Source organism: Eriocheir sinensis, chromosome 57, assembly GCF_024679095.1.
Source record: "Eriocheir sinensis breed Jianghai 21 chromosome 57, ASM2467909v1, whole genome shotgun sequence".
In the NCBI taxonomy this organism is placed as follows: Eukaryota; Metazoa; Arthropoda; class Malacostraca; order Decapoda; family Varunidae; genus Eriocheir; species Eriocheir sinensis.
In genome coordinates this window covers 7,786,875-7,803,646 of record NC_066565.1, presented here as the reverse complement: position 1 = coordinate 7,803,646, position 16,772 = coordinate 7,786,875, and the positions used below count along the sequence as shown (strand labels likewise).

Here is a 16,772-nt window from a genome sequence, read left to right as displayed (position 1 = left end):
TCTGTCTCTGTCTCTCTCTGGATTTCTGTAGCTTTTAGTGCTAATGGTTGTTTTATCTACTTCTCATTTTCTCTGTGTCTGTCTCTGTTTGTGTCTCTGTGTCTGTCTTTGTCTGTCTCTGTTTGTGTCTGTCTCTCTCTGGATTTCTGTAGCTTTTAGTGCTAATGGTTGTTTTATCTACTTCTCATTTTCTCTGTGTCTGTCTCTTTGGTAGTATTGCTTTCCTTCTCTTTCTCTACTTATCCCTGTTTCATTTTCCTCCGTTCTCATTTTTTGTTCTCTTTCTGTTCTTATGTCTTATTTTTTCACCGTTTTCCTTTCATTCTTTTCCTTTTTCATTTCTCTCTTCCTCTCCTTGTCTTAGTTTTCCCTTTTCATTTCTTCTTCTTCCTTTTGCTGTCTCATTTTCTCTGTGTGTCTGGCTCTCTGGATTTCTGTAGCTTTTATTTATTTATTTATTTTTACAACAAAGGAGACGGCTCAAGGGCAACAAAAAGTGCATAGGAAAAAAAGGCCCGCTACTCACCGCTGCCATAATAGACGAAAGTAAAGAGTGGCCAAGAGAGAGGTCAATTTGTGGTGGAGAGGTGTCTTGATAATGGCTGTTTTATGTCTACTTCTCATTTGGTCTCTGTCTGTCTCTGTCTCTGGGTTTCTGTAGCTTGTAGTGATAGTTCTCTCTCTCTCTCTCTCTCTCTCTCTCTTCTGGAAAAACAAATTGAATAGGTAACCTGGTGCGCACTTTCTCCGCAGAGCAACCCACGTGTACCTCCCCAGTCTAATGGTGAGCCTGGCGCCGCCCCTCGTGGTCTTCCAGCCTCCTCACCAGTGCATCTTCCACTCCGAGCTTGTGTATAACTTGACCAACCAGTGATGAGGTGAGTGAGGGAAGGGAACAGAAGGGAAGGAAAGGAAGAGAAGGTTGAGAAAGGAAGGAAGAGAAGGGAAGGTTAAGGAAGGGAAGAGAAGGGAAGGAAGAGAAGGTTGAGAAAGGGAAGGAAGAAGGAAGGTTAAGGAAGGGAAGAGAAAGGAAGGAGAGGAAAGGAAGAGAAGGTTGAGAAATGGAAGGAAGAGAAGGGAAGGTTAAGGAAGGAAGGTCAAGGGAAGGAAGAGAAGGGAAGGTTAAGGAAGGAAGAGAAGGGAAGGGAAGGTCAAGGAAGGGAATGGAAGAGAAGGGAAGGGAAGAACATAAGAACGTAGGAGTCTGCAAGAGGCCGGTAGGCCTGTACAAGGCAGCTCCTTTGAACCTAAGCTCCCGTGTATCTAACCCCACCTAATATCGCTGTCCATGAATTTATCTAATCTATTTTTGATTAGAAGAAGAGAAAGAAAGGAAGAGAGAGGAAAGGAAAGGGAAGAGAGGAGAAGGGAATGGAAGGTCAAGGAAGGGAATGGAATGAAAGGGAAGGGAAGGGAGAGAAAGATAAAGGAGCGGAAGGGAATGGAATGAAAGGGAAGGGAAGGGAGAGAAAGATAAAGGAAGGGAAGGGAAGGGAAGGGAGAAAAAGATAAAGGAAGGGAAGGGAAGGGAAGGGAGAAAAAGATAAGGGAATGGAAGGGAGAGGAATCAGAATCAGAAACTTTATTTCCATTTTATACAATGGTTATTCTTTACAGGCTTAAAACTATTGATCATAGTATATAGAGTGGTCCCCCCCCCCCCAGGCGGGGACTCCGAGGCAGGGTGAAGGTGCGCCATTTTGAATTTTGGGAAAAGATGTCTACATAGTTTGTCTATTTTTGATCTGTTGTCTGTCTGGAAAGCTGGATTTTCTTATAGCCTTCTCAAACTAATGCTTCCTCTACATAGTTTGTCTATTTTTGATCTGTTGTCTGTCTGGAAAGCTGGATTTTCTTATAGCCTTCTCAAACTAATGTTTCCTCTACATAGTTTGTCTATTTTTGATCTGTTGCTCTGTCTGGAAAGCTGGATTACCTCACGTCATTAGAATGCAATTGATACCTTTTCTTGGCCTTTGGAAAGAGTTGATGTGAGGGGAAGTGTTGAGGATGCCCGCCTACAGTCCTTGCTGAGCAGTTTCTGTGTCTTTCAGAGCGTGTGAAGCAGTTTGCCAACCTGGTCCTGGCCCTCATGATGCTGTTCGCCAGGTACAATCACTGGATGGTGGGCGACAAGTTTGAGAGACTCACCCCCTCACTGGTAATTATGCCCCGATGTCATTTTTCCTTCTCTCTGTTCAGGTGCAGGACCTAGTGTTTTTTATGCCTTTTTTGTTTTATTGCCCTTGAACTCTAAAAGAAAACTACATGACCTCCCCTAACGTAACCTTACCTGACCTCCCTTAACCTTTTATAACCTCCCTTAACCTCACCTAACCTCTCCTAAATTAACCTATCCTCCTCTACCCTAGCCTACCTTAACCTAACCCCTGTAACCTCCCCTCCCCTCCCCCCCAGGTGTTCTTCATGCTAACCTGCCGGCTCATCGCTGAGTACCAAATCCACCGGAAGTAGAAGATGGACAAGGCGGCGGCAGCGGCCAAGAAGTCACCCTCCACAGCCGCCGAAGGGAAGGACGGAGGAACAGCCGCCAACTCCATCGCTGGCGGCTCCACGTCTACTCTCGTCTCCTCCTCCTCAGTTGCCTCCGCCCTCTCCTCCTCGCCCTCCTCCTCCTCCCCAGTTGCCTCCGCCTCCTCCTCCTCCTCCTCTCAACATGGACGGTCGAAGAAGGATGCTTAGTGTGGAGGTGTTTGATTGGGGTTTGTGGTTTGGTGTTTTTATTTTCGTTTGTATTTACCTATTTCTAGTGTACAGGGCCCAAGCTAAGCTCTAATAGTCCCGTCTCCATATCTACATTCATCCAGCCTTTCCTTCATTTGCTGGACACTGCTCGCCTCCACCACTTCTTCCCGCAAGCTGTTCCAGGTGTTAATACTTCTATGTGGAAAACTATACTTTTTCAAGTCACTTAAACAGGTTCCTTTATTAAGTTTCTTTCCATGTCCTCTCAGCCCCCTGCATTCTCACAATAGAGAAGAGATCATCTCTATCCACCTATTCAAACTTATTTACCAACTTATACAGCGTGATCAGATCTCCTCTCTCCCTTCTTTGTTCCAGTGTCGTCAAGTCCATCTCCTCAATCTGTCTTCATACGTCATATTCGAGAGTTCTGGGACCATTTTAGTAGCAATTCTCTGTATTCTTTCCAACTTTCTGATATCCTTCTTTTTGTGAGGCGACCACACAACAGCAGCATAGGTATTCAAGTTTTGGTCTTTTCAGCGTTGTTATAATTTTCTTCATCATTTCCTTGTCCATATAATGGAATGATACCCTTGTATTTTGCATCATCCTGTAGGTTTCTCCAAATAACTTGTTTATAAGCTTTTCTGGGGATAGTGTGTCTTGCATCGTTACTCCTAAGTCTTTTTCTTCATGTACCACCTTTAAGTTTTCTTCTCCCATCCTGTGTGTTTTCCTCTGTCTTTTTTTACTTTTCCCCATTTCCATAACATGGCATCTGTTTGCATTAAGGCGAGCGTCCGGGTAGCAGGCCGACAAAAAAATAGTTATAAGTGGTTTCACCCTCCATACCCACTCGACATGTTTTGTTATTTGTAGAAAGTCATACTAAAAAGTTTATATAAGAAACCCAGCAAAGTTAGCATACATCTATTGATTTCTAGGGAAGTCTGGCAACCCTGGGTGAGTGTGAGAGCGTGGGCTGATGGCTGGGCACTGTACACAATGAAGTCAGTGCCTGTGTAGCTGAAAGGGACAGATGCCGCCTGCCTTGCACTCGCCGACACTTGATACTGCTACACCACACGTTGTTTACCCACTGTATCCTGCCTTTTGCCTGCTGTCAGCCATGGGACGGGTGTCTAAAAGATCAAGCAGAGGAGGGACGCCTGGAAGAAGAGCAAGGACGCACAAAGACAGCGTGTTGAACCTGACCCCACTACCTTCAATAGGTTCCAGGTGCTGGCAGACACCATGGAGGATGAGTTTGAGACTCGCCTAGTTGGGGACTCCATGGTGCATGGCCAGCTGGTTGAGTTCTGTGGTCGTTCATCAAATGGCTGCAGAAAACTTTACTGCTATCCAGGTGCCAAACTGGACGACATCACCGCAGCGTGTGATTATGTCACGAGAAATGCCGACCGAAACACCCTCTTTGTCATTCACGCGGGGACAAATGACGTATAGACAACCCGTTCTGAGGAACTGCTTGAGAAATACCGCCGCATGATCAAGCAGTATAAACGTAAAATGGATGCCAGTAACATCATAATCTCAGGAATCCTCCCGAGGGTCAGTGCCGAATCTAGCTTTTACAGTAAGGCCTTCAGCACAAACAACAGACTTCAGTCCCTTTGCTCACAAGAAAACGTCCAGTTCGCTAACTTGTGGAACAGTTTTTACTACGATTCAGATTTGTTCTTTGCTGATGGCATCCACTTAAACCCTGTTGGAGCAGCCCGTTTCGGGAGGCTGCTCTGTGACCAAGTGGCTCTTCGAAAGCCAAAAAACGCGGAGGCGAGAACACCAGCAGCTCCACCGTAAGGGAGCACTCAACCCACAAAACCCCCGACTCGAATCACGTTAAAGCTTGCTGTGTAAACGCTCGTAGTCTACGTAACAAATTTGAAGACTTAGAAGTCCTCGCAGCTACAAATCATCACCACATCATCGGAGTCACAGAATCTTGGATAGACACTTCAAATAGAGATTTCATTGCGGAATATAGATTACCGGGTTATACCATCTTTAGTCATGAAAGAGAGAACAGACAGGGTGGAGGCGTTATCTTTTATATCCACAACTCTCTCCATCCAGTATCCGTGAAAACAGATATTATAACCAATGTAGACACAGTCTTCATTGAAATTAAAAATAAATCTTGTAAGATAGTAATTGGACTTATCTACAGACCGCCAAGGCAGACTCTTGATATCGACCACGCATTAAGTGAATTATTATGAGAAACAAGTAGCAGTTGCGAGGCAGTAATTGTTGGGGACTTTAACTTGCCAGTGAAAAGATGGGGTGAACCGTTGAACTGTCATACAGGGCTCGACCTGTACACAAATTTACTCGAAAGTGATTTGCATCAATACATTCAAGAACCGACTCGGGAAAATAATAAACTTGACCTTATCTTTTCAACGACAGCTGATCTAGTTAACGAAGTAAATGTTGGTCCAATTTTTAGTTCTAGCGATCACCGAACAATCACATTCAGCATCAATATGAAAAAGAATATTACATAGTAATAGTTTTCTTTCCTTATTTTCCCAGTTGATATGATATTGTCCCAGTGTCCTCTTTTGAGGACAGCTGATTTCAAGCTTATTAAAGGAAAATAAAAGCTAAGACCATTATGTTGCATCTTTCTTTAACCAGATGAATGTAATTTAATGGAAACTACCAAAAAATACTAAAAGAAAAGACCCTTGAGATTTAATAGGTTAAACCTTTCTTCCCTTCTCCCTTTTTTCCCCCTCGTGTGTGTGTGTGTGTGTGTGTGTGTTACCCACATTACTAACAGGCAGATGAATGGTGGCTGTCTGCTAACTGATCTTCTCTTGGCAGGTTTTGTTCCCAGCTGTCCCATGAAGGTCTCAGGCAGCAGCCATCCCTCATGATGATGCAGCTCCCCTCAGCCTACCGGGCGGCCGCTGGTGCTGGGAACACACCCACGCCTCCCCCAACCCAGCTGCAAGGGGAACTTGCTGAGGTGAGTGTGTGTGTGTGTTGACCGATTTATTTCTTTATTATTATTTTCTAGTCTATGGTACCGGTAGGCATAGCTGGGCACGATAACACAAAACCTTATTCCCGATAACCGATAACTGATAATGAAAAACCTTAACGGCAATAACCAATATGCGTTAACTAGAGACACAAATATAGGCGATAACCGATAACCGATACCCGATATAAATCCACAATTCCGATACTAGCTAGCGATAAGTCTGATAGGCGAAAATGATACTATATTGATATTTCAGATAGAACAACATTGATGAATTAAAATTTTCATTATCTGTATTTTAGGAAACTTACAAAGCCTTAAAACCACACGTTGACACGTACATATGGACGGTAATACTAGAAATGCCTGAACCGGTGTTGTGTTATTTGGCGTCTCCACTGTCAAAAATTATTTACAAACACTGGTCTCTCGTGAATGGTGCATGCTCAGACCAGCAAGCGTAGACCTGTACAGTCTCACAAAGCTTTTAAACCGTAATTAAGAGTTGCTGGAAGGCTGAATCAGACATATAGTACCACTACCACCATCCTCGCTGTTTCTAGAACGACACTGTGTACGAGTTGTATTTATATGTACAGAGTGTACGTCATTCTTGAAACAGCGAGGATGGTGGTACTGTATGTTTGATTCAGCTTTCCAGCAACTCTTAATGTGTTAAAAAAACATTGTGAGACTGTACAGGTCTACACTTAATGGTCTGAGCATGCGCAGTTCACGAGAGACCAGTGTTTGTAAACAAAAGCGCCAGCTTTTGACAATGGGACACCAAATAACACAACACCGGGTGCCTTCAGTATCATGGCATGGTCACAAACAAATATGGAATATCAAATTTGAGGCAGTGAATAATAATTTTGTGGGCAAAGTTAAATGATTTTTCTCTATGTTATATTGATTTTTGAATAGCATGAAAAAACACCCTAGTGTTTTAATTTTCATGATCTAAGTATGAAATCTCATCACCGAAGATATTTCATACCCCAAAGTTTTTTCATACAACACCGGCCACGCATGCGCAGTAGGGAGACGACGTTTTTTTTCTGAGGCGGAAAAAAAAAGTAGCGATTATCGCATGTTTGGTTACAAAAGTAACGAAGATACCGATATATATATAACTGTGTAGCAGTGACGGGCCAAATTTGTGGCTTTACCGTGTAGCAGCGACAGGCTAAATCTGTGGCTTTACCGTATAGCAGTGACGGGCCAAATTTGTGCCATGATATAACCCCCCCCCAAAATAGATGATACATAAACTGATCACAAATGCTTTGATATACATAATGAAATGGTTTGCGTGAGTGATGATTTTTTCTCATTTTTCTCACTTAGAGTGACCATTAAGAAACATGATCCCCGCTGCTACCGGGTTAAGTAAGTAGCGGATGGTCGATAATCCGATTTTGTTATCAGCGATAAAGTATCGCGATAACTTATCGCGATAACGCCCAGCTATGCCGGTAGGCTTTCTTGATGGGTCCTGATGGTCGGTCCCAGCCCATCATGGTGCAGGCAAGTGTTTATAGTGGTGCCGTCTTGCTTGCTGTGCCCCGGAGCTCACCTGTGATCCCATTCAGAGCGAGACTCCAGAGTCTGGGTTGGCAGGAGGTCTTGAGGGCAGCATGGGGGTAGTCTGTGGCCACTCGGCGCTGACTGAAATATCCCACCTTGTGGTGGTGGGTGGGGCGCGAACCTGGGACCTCCTGAACGCGGTGAACCACTCAGCCACTGCCCCTCCATGTCATAATTCTCCTTGTTATGTTCCTCATAGTTTCCTTAAAGCCTTATAATATGTGCTGGATTTCCTGGTGTCAAAGATATTTATTTTTTCCCTCAAATTAGGAATAGAAAAAAATGGTAGTGCATATTGAGATAGGTAACTGTATGTGTGTGTGTGTGTGTGTGTGTGTGTGTGTGTGTGTGTGTGTGTGTGCGTGTGTCCCCGTGCTTTACGACGGCTGAATTTATGATCAAATTCCTATTTGTTACAGCAAACCCACGCTTTTAGGAGACAGCGACATAATGAATTTTGGCTTTCAGGAACATTTTTGCTTTCTTTCTCTCTCTCTCTCTCTCTCTCTCTCTCTCTCTCTCTCTCTCTCTCTCTCTCTCTCTCTCTCTCTCTCTCTCTCTCTCTCTCTCTCTTATATAATGTGTACACCTAACACTTGGCAGTTTATGGTATCTGTTAAGAACAATAGTGTGCCTTTTATTTTATTTTTTTCCCAATAACTTCCCTCACTAGTAAGAGTTGCTACATCAACATGCATTGCTTTATTTTAGGTTTTACTGTTTATCTGATAGGGTTTGATGTGTTTAACAAGAGTGAGAATGTGATGGGCTCAGTGTCTGCAGAGCCGCAGGCAGCCGTCCTCCCATACTTCTTGATGAAATTTTACTTGGAAACTTTATATCCATTCCAAGACAACTGAAAGTTAGGAAAAGACTTGTGAAAACAGTTTAGAAAACTGGTTTGCAGAGCACATTAATTACATTAATCTTAACCAACTTTAGCACACACAAAAAAATAAAATAGCAATCTTGGAGGGTAGGATGATGGGGGCAGTTCCCCCCTAATGTCAGGTAGTCATACATATGTAAATGATTTCAATATTTGTGTGTGTGTGTGTGTGTGTTTTCACTTAGTAATATTATTTATATCCACAGCACATTATGAATTTGGCCAGACAGAAGACCAGGTAAAGATCATGCAGGATGGAATACTATAGACATCAACATCAGACGTGTAGAGGCTGAGAATGCTGGACAGGCCTTTGTCCTGCAGTGGACTAGTAATGGCGGTGAGTGGGTGACACAAGGTTTGAACACCATCTTTATTGCAGAGTGCAACGATGGCAGCCTTTAGACACCTTCACAGAGCGACTCACTGGGAGAGAGGAGAGAGGTGGCCGCCAGGAGGCAGACCTGTACATTGAAGACCCGTGGGGATCCCTTTGTACTCCGGAGAGGCGTTCATGCATCACAGCCCCAGAAATGAACACAGCTTTTATTGTAGAATATAATTAAAATCTTATGTTGTATAGAATTCAGGAAATCAAAATAACTAAGATATTACTTATATATTTTTTCATTAAAATTTACACAGCCTTTTCATGTGCCCATTTCTTGAAACCAACACTGATTATGTAAACATTAACTTGTATCAATGGAAATATTATAAATAACACTAAATGCTAATACAAATTATGTTAATAATAACCTGAACACCAGTTTGATGGAAAAGCAGAGGTTAGCATCCCTGACTACAAATCTGCAGGCCTTGGTCCAAATCCCGGCCCAGGCAGTCAGCATGCAACCCACCCAGCTGTTCATCCTTTCTTTCAGGATGGTCGGTAAACGGGTACCTGGGGAGACTTGGTGCTCACCTTCTAAGGAGTGTGTCAAAAACACCCTCGCCCATGTGAAGCTCTCCAGAGATAATAGTGGTGACAGACAGCACCATGTTCTTCAGTGATGGAGGGTGCCATGTGAAGCTCTCCAGAGATAACAGTGGTGACAGCATCATGTTCTTCAGTGATGGCAGGCAGTGATGGAGGGTGCTATGTGAAGCTCTCCAGAGATAACAGTGGTGACAGCATCATGTTCTTCAGTGATGGTGGGCAGTGATGGAGGTTGCCAAGTGAAGCTCTCAAGAGATAACAGTGGTGACAGCATCATGTTCTTCAGTGATGTTGGGCAGTGATGGAGGTGCCATGTGAAGGTCTCCAGAGATAACAGTGGTGACAGCATCATGTTCTTCAGTGATGTTGGGCAGTGATGGAAGGTGCCATGTGAAGCTCTCCAGAGATAACAGTGGTGACAGCACCATGTTCTTCAGTGATGTTGGGCAGTGATGGAGGGTGCCATGTGAAGCTCTCCAGAGATAACAGTGGTGACAGCACCATGTTCTTCAGTGATGTTGGGCAGTGATGGAGGGTGCCATGTGAAGCTCTCCACAGATAACAGTGGTGACAGCATCATGTTCTTCAGTGATGTTGGGCAGTGATGGAGGGTGCCATGTGAAGCTCTCCACAGATAACAGTGGTGACAGCACCATGTTCTTCAGTGATGTTGGGCAGTGATGGAGGGTGCCATGTGAAGCTCTCCACAGATAACAGTGGTGACAGCATCATGTTCTTCAGTGATGTTGGGCAGTGATGGAGGGTGCCATGTGAAGCTCTCCACAGATAACAGTGGTGACAGCATCATGTTCTTCAGTGATGGCGGGCAGTGATGGAGGGTGCCATGTGAAGCTCTCCACAGATAACAGTGGTGACAGCATCATGTTCTTCAGTGATGGCGGGCAGTGATGGAGGGTGCCATGTGAAGCTCTCCACAGATAACAGTGGTGACAGCACCATGTTCTTCAGTGATGTTGGGCAGTGATGGAGGGTGCCATGTGAAGCTCTCCACAGATAACAGTGGTGACAGCATCATGTTCTTCAGTGATGTTGGGCAGTGATGGAGGGTGCCATGTGAAGCTCTCCAGAGATAACAGTGGTGACAGCATCATGTTCTTCAGTGATGTTGGGCAGTGATGGAGGGTGCCATGTGAAGCTCTCCAGAGATAACAGTGGTGACAGCATCATGTTCTTCAGTGATGTTGGGCAGTGATGGAGGGTGCCATGTGAAGCTCTCCACAGATAACAGTGGTGACAGCACCATGTTCTTCAGTGATGGCAGGCAGTGATGGAGGGTGCCATGTGAAGCTCTCCACAGATAACAGTGGTGACAGCACCATGTTCTTCAGTGATGGCGGGGGCCCTCACCAGTCTTCTTCATTAAGCTTCTGTCTTCCTGCTTCAGGCTGCAATCAAACAGTTGTTTAGTACCACATTAATATGTTTGGGGCAGATTGAATTATAGCTAACATAGTATACTGTTTGATTGAATATTTGAAAGAATCAAACCTAAACTAACATACTGTTTGATTGAATATTTGAAAGAATCAAACCTAAACTAACATACTGTTTGATTGAATATTTGAAAGAATCAAACCTAAACTAACATACTGTTTGATTGAATATTTGAAAGAATCAAACCTAAACTAACATACTGTTTGATTGAATATTTGAAAGAATCAAACCTAAACTAACACACTGTTTGATTGAATATTTGAAAGAATCAAACCTAAACTAACCAGGTTACCCCATTCCCAAGCTTGCAGGGTAGGCACTGAAAAAGGTAGATTGAAAAACAGAACTGTATTACTAACCTAAATGAATGTATTATTCTAGTGTTTGTGTTAGAGATAGGTTTACTGTTCAACAGGATGAGGTAGGGTTGTTAAGTATGAAAATGGCTCTTAATCAATGAAGCAGTAATGCATGGTTACTATTTTGTCTGTGATGGTTAAATTATTAGCATGTGTAAAAGCTACAACTGCTATATACTGCATAGTAATATTCTATGTATCTATATATCTTTCCCTTTGCCCTAATTAACCCGTTCGTGGTCAACCACGTCACCTGACGTGTTAATGTTGTTACTCCCTCTGGTCAACCACGTCATATGACGTTTTATTATTATTTTTTTTCCACGTGAATGAAATGCCTCTAGTGGTTTATAATTACGTTTATTGAAGTGTCAGGCATCTTTTCTCAAGTGATGACTTTTAGCGCGGCAGTTTTATTGGTTCAGAGCATGCTTATGGCACGTAGATGTCGACTCGACGCTCTCTCTGATGAGCAAACTCAGCCTCATTTCAATGAAGAGGAGGGTGATACTGACAGTGAATCTACAATAGATGATAGTGATAAAGATGAAGATTATGTTTTTCAAGAAAGTGTGGATCTGAATGTTATCCAGCAGACACAGCAGCAGCTGACTACTCCTCAAACATATGCTCTGGTCCATCACCTACTCAACTATCTTCTCCGCCTCCTTCCACCTCTAGGTGTTTATATCCACCACGTGGTGGCAGAACGAAGATGGCAAGATGTCGGTGTTCATCATCCAAAGATGAAAGCAATGCGTCTCGTCCAAGAGTGACTCCCCCACCCGCCCGTGGTCTCACTCCAGCCACACAGACACCTTCCTGCCGATCCTGTAGGTCACGTGTTATGCCACATTTATGTTTCCTGTTCAGAATTACTAGCCAGACAAATTGTGTTCTTATAGCCTAGTCATACACTATCATAAGAATGTAGTGTTGTACAAAAGGAAACAATTGTTATGCCACATTTCCTTTTTGTTTCCCGTTCATAATTACTATTTTGAGACTAATTGTGTTCTTATAGTGATACAATATCATAAGAATGTAGTGTTGTGCAAAAGAAAAACAATATGTAATGAATGACTGGCTAACATAACCTTGTCTCAAACTAAAGAAAAACATGTGTAATGAATGACTGGCTAACATAACCTTGTCTCAAACTAAAGAAAAACATGTGTAATGAATGACTGGCTAACATAACCTTGTCTCAAACTAAAGAAAAACATGTGTAATGAATGACTGGCTGACATAACCTTGTGTCGATGTAAAAAAGAATAAAACAAATGACACTAACGTAACCTTGTCTCAATGTAAAGGCGTGACGTAACGGACGCTAGTCAACGTAACCTTGTCTTGAACTAAAGAAGAATAGACGTAACAAATGACTAGCTTCCATAACCTTGTCTCAACATACAGAAAAAGACAAAACAAATGACTAACATAACCTGGTCTCAGTGTTACAAAGGGCAGAGCAAGTTAATAGTGACAGAAATAAACATTACAAAAGATTTAGCACCGAAGGGACAGGAGTACGCATTGCTATAGATGACACAGTAACCCAAGTGTGATAGGGATTGTAATGTTACGGAAGATATGGTGACGTAAGTGACGAGGACCGAGCGTTACAGACAGCGTAGTGACTTAAGCATGACAGGGATTGTAGAAAGATTGTGGAATGATTGTATAAAAAAAGATACAGTAACTCAGCAGTGACATAGATACGTAATGTTACTGAGGACATGGTAACTTACGTATGATGAGGATCGTAATGTTGCAGATGAACTAACAATAATTTAAGTGTCAGAATTCATCATGTTACAAATGGCATATTAATTTTAGTGGCATGGATCAGAATGTTACAAAATATATACGTATATTAAGTGGCACGGATCGTAATGTTACAAGATACATGGTACCCACACCGATATGTATACGTAATGTTAAATGACATAGTAACTTAAATTAAATGGATATATTACGCTAAAAAAGCTTAGTAACCAAAGTGACATGTATACGTAATGTTACAAATGGCATAGTAACAAATGAAATGGATACGTAATGTTAACAAGACTTAGTAACCGCAGTGAATGAATGCGTAATGTTAACAAGACTTAGTAACCAAAGTGAATATGAATGCGTAATGTTAACAAAACTTAGTAACCAAAGTGAATGAATGCGTAATGTTAACAAGACTTAGTAACCAAAGTGAATGAATGCGTAATGTTAACAAGACTTAGTAACCAAAGCGACATATACGTAATGTTAGGGATGACAGAGTAACTTAAATATAATGGTTAGTAATGTTAACAAGACTTAGTAACCAAAGTGACATATACGTAATGTTAGGGATGACACAGTAACTTAAATATAATGGTTAGTAATGTTAACAAGACTTAGTAACCAAAGTGACATATACGTAATGTTAGGGATGACACAGTAACTTCAGTATAACATGGATCGTAATGTTACATCTACATAAAGACGAAAAATGAGCATAACAGTGAGTGCCGGGTTGCCGTAATCTTGCCTCAACGTACAGAGATCAAATTAACACACGACATACAAATTGCAGTTACTTATACAAGCACTTCGTAGGTAAGGTTGACAAGTTATATTCCATTAGTTTAAATGACGTAATCTCTCCTTGACATACAGAGATCAAATGAACATACGACATACGACTGAATTGAAGTTACTTATACAAACATCTCAAAGGTAAGGTTGGCATAACTTATATTTTGCTAGTTTAAATTATGTAATCTTCCCTTTACATACAGATCAAAGTAACATACGACATATGAAATGAATTGATGTTACTTATACAAACATACCAGTGAATTGAGGTTACTTATACAAACATCTCGCAGGTTAAGGTTGACGTAACTTATATAGCGTTACTTTAAGAGATGTAATCTTGCCTATACGTACAGAGATCGAAGTAACATCTCGAGAGTAGGGTTCAAGTAACTTATATTTCGTTAGTTTAAGGTTACATATACTTACAATAAAGTCGTAAAGAGGGAAAGAATAAAGGTGTGTGGAAAAGGTCATCTTATTGCCTACAAACACCAAGAGAGACAAATATTGGGGCGAGGGAGGGCAGGGTAACAAATACACACGCACACACACACACACAAAAAATAATAAATAAATAAATAAATAATTAAATAAAAACACTGAACCACATACCCAAATCAAACACCTCCACACTAAACATCCTTCTTCGACCGTCCATGTTGAGAGGAGCAGGAGGAGGGCGAGGGGGAGGAGGGCAAGGAGGAGGCGGAGGCAACTGAGGAGGAGGAGACGAGAGAGACGTGGAGCCGCCAGCGATGGAGTTGGCGGCTGTTCCTCCGTCCTTCCTTCGGCTGTGGCGGGTGACTTCTTGGCCACTGCCACCGCCTTGTCCATCTTCTCCTTCCGGTGGATTTGGTACTCAGCGATGAGCCGTCAGGTTAGCATGAAGAACACCTGGGGGGGAGGGGAGGGGAGGATAGGGGAGGTGAGATTAGGTTGAGTTAGGGGAGGTTTGGTAAGGTAAGGTAAGGTTAAGTTAAGGTAGGTTAGGTAAGGTTAAATTAGGGGAGGTTAGGTCAGTTAAGGTTAAGTTAGGGGAGGTTAGGTAAGGTTAAGTTAGGGGTGGTTAGGTTAGGTAAGGATAAGTTTGGGGAGGTTAGGTTAGACGAGGTTAGTTAAGGTTAGGTTAGGGGAGGTTAGGTAAGGTTTGGTTAGGGGAAGTTAGATAAGGTTAGGGGAGGTTAGGTTAGGTTAAGGGAGGTTAGGTTAGGTAAGGTAAGGTAAAGTAAGGTAAGGTTAAGGGAGGTTAGGCAAGGTTAGGTTAGGGGAGATTAAGTTAGATTAGGGGAGACTATGAAGTTTTATCTTTTAGGGTTCAAGGGCAATAAAACAAAAAAGGCATAAAAAACACTAGGTCCTGCCCCTGAACAGAGAGAAGGAAAAATGACAACGGAGCATAATTACCAGTGAGGGGGCGAGTCTCTCAAACTTGTCGCCCACCATCCAGTGATTGTACCTGGCGAACAGCATCATGAGGGCCAGGACCAGGTTGGCAAACTGCTTCACACGCTCCGAAAGACACAGAAACTGCTCAGCAAGGACTGTAGGCGGGCATCCTCAACACTTCCCCTCACATCAACTCTTTCCAAAGGCCAAGAAAAGGTATCAATTGCATTCTAATGACGTGAGGTAATCCAGCTTTCCAGACAGAGCAACAGATCAAAAATAGACAAACTATGTAGAGGAAGCATTAGTTTGAGAAGGCTATAAGAAAATCCAGCTTTCCAGACAGAGCAACAGATCAAAAATAGACAAACTATGTAGAGGAAGCATTAGTTTGAGAAGGCTATAAGAAAATCCATCTTTCCAGACAGACAACAGATCTATGGAATATGCTACAAGACCTGTATGCCAAAAACACTGCTTTAAAGAAAAAATCTGAAAAGTTTCAAAAGATGGAACACTGAGTATGACTTAACCTGGAAGCAGCAGGGATCATGTTTCTTAATGGTCCCTCCAAGCAAGAAAAATGAGAAAAAAATCACCCCTCACACAAACCATTTAATAACATATATCAAAGCATTCGTGATCAGATTATGTATCATCTATTTTAGGGGGTTTATATCACGGCACAAATTTGGCCAGTCGCTGCTACACGGTAAAGCCACAAATTTGGCCTGTCGCTGCTACCGGGTTAATGATGCAAAGACAAAATTAGGTAAGACTTAAAACTGCAAGATATCATTAGCAAGGGACAGGAATACAACTTAACTATAGGGAATTACTAATGAGGGAGGGACAGGGAAAACAAAGTAACCATTAATCAGTGAAAAGAAAGGCAACAGGTAACAAATATAAGTTAACAAGCACACAGGTAACTCACTGGAAGGTATAATTAACAAGCAGGATTGTTCACAAAGGAGGGGACTCGGACACAGGGACTTGGCCTCGGCTTACTATTATATATTACATGGAGGGTAGTAGTGTGTCCTTGAGCCATTATTAGTGACTAGCAACAAGGCATATGCGTCCCCAATGACCCAAAGTGACGTCAAGGGAACAAAAACCACCTGCCATATTAACGTGATATTATTATCATCATCATCATTAGCAGATTTACATAGATCTACATAGATCTTCAGACCGTGCAGATCCAATGGAAGGAGGACAGGGAGGGAAGGAAGCAAGGGAGCTGAAGAAGGAAAGGAAGGAAGGAAGGAAGAAAAGGAATAAATGATGAGTAGTGGAAGAATGAGATGAATAGTGGAAGAATGAAATGAGTAGTGGAAGAATGAGATGGGTAGTGAAAAAATGAGATGAGAAGTGGAAGAATGAGATGAGTAGTGGAAGAATGAGATGAGTAGTGGAAGAATGAGATGAGAAGTGGAAGAATGAAATGAGTAGTGGAAGAATGAGATGAAAAGTGGAAGAATGAGATGAGAAGTGGAAGAATGAGATGAGAAGTGGAAGAATGAAATGAGTAGTGGAAGAATGAGATGAGAAGTGGAAGAATGAGATGAGTAGTGGAAGAATGAGATGAGTAGTGGAAGAATGAGATGAGAAGTGGAAGAATGAGATGAGTAGTGGAAGAATGAGATGAGAAGTGGAAGAATGAGATGAGTAGTGGAAGAATGAGATGAGAAGTGGAAGAATGAGATGAGTAGTGGAAGAATGAGATGAGTGGAAGAATGAGATGAGTAGTGGAAGAATGAGATGAGAAGTGGAAGAATGAGATGAGAAGTGGAAGAATGAGATGAGTAGTGGAAGAATGAGATGAGTAGTGGAAGAATGAGATGA

The 16,772-nt window shown here is 42.3% G+C and overlaps 1 protein-coding gene and 3 long non-coding RNA genes across 17 annotated transcripts in view; 2 read left to right on the top strand and 2 right to left on the bottom strand.

The window, feature by feature from the left end:
• LOC126984783 (zinc finger protein OZF-like) overlaps window positions 1-16,772 on the top strand; it is a 188,142-nt gene that overhangs the window by 3,377 nt on the left and 167,993 nt on the right. The window lies entirely within an intron of this gene.
• The window catches only part of LOC126984792 (uncharacterized), a 38,183-nt gene that overhangs the window by 1,556 nt on the left and 19,855 nt on the right, over window positions 1-16,772 (bottom strand). The gene's annotated exons all lie outside the window — the stretch shown is intronic.
• On the top strand, window positions 9,398-12,077 carry LOC126984791 (uncharacterized). Its single transcript, XR_007737804.1, has 2 exons — window positions 9,398-9,451; window positions 9,679-12,077. It is a non-coding gene; the product is annotated as an uncharacterized LOC126984791 (long non-coding RNA).
• LOC126984790 (uncharacterized) lies at window positions 12,064-14,052 on the bottom strand. The gene is made up of 2 exons (XR_007737803.1): window positions 12,212-14,052; window positions 12,064-12,159 (listed from the first exon to the last, which is right to left on the bottom strand). It is a non-coding gene; the product is annotated as an uncharacterized LOC126984790 (long non-coding RNA).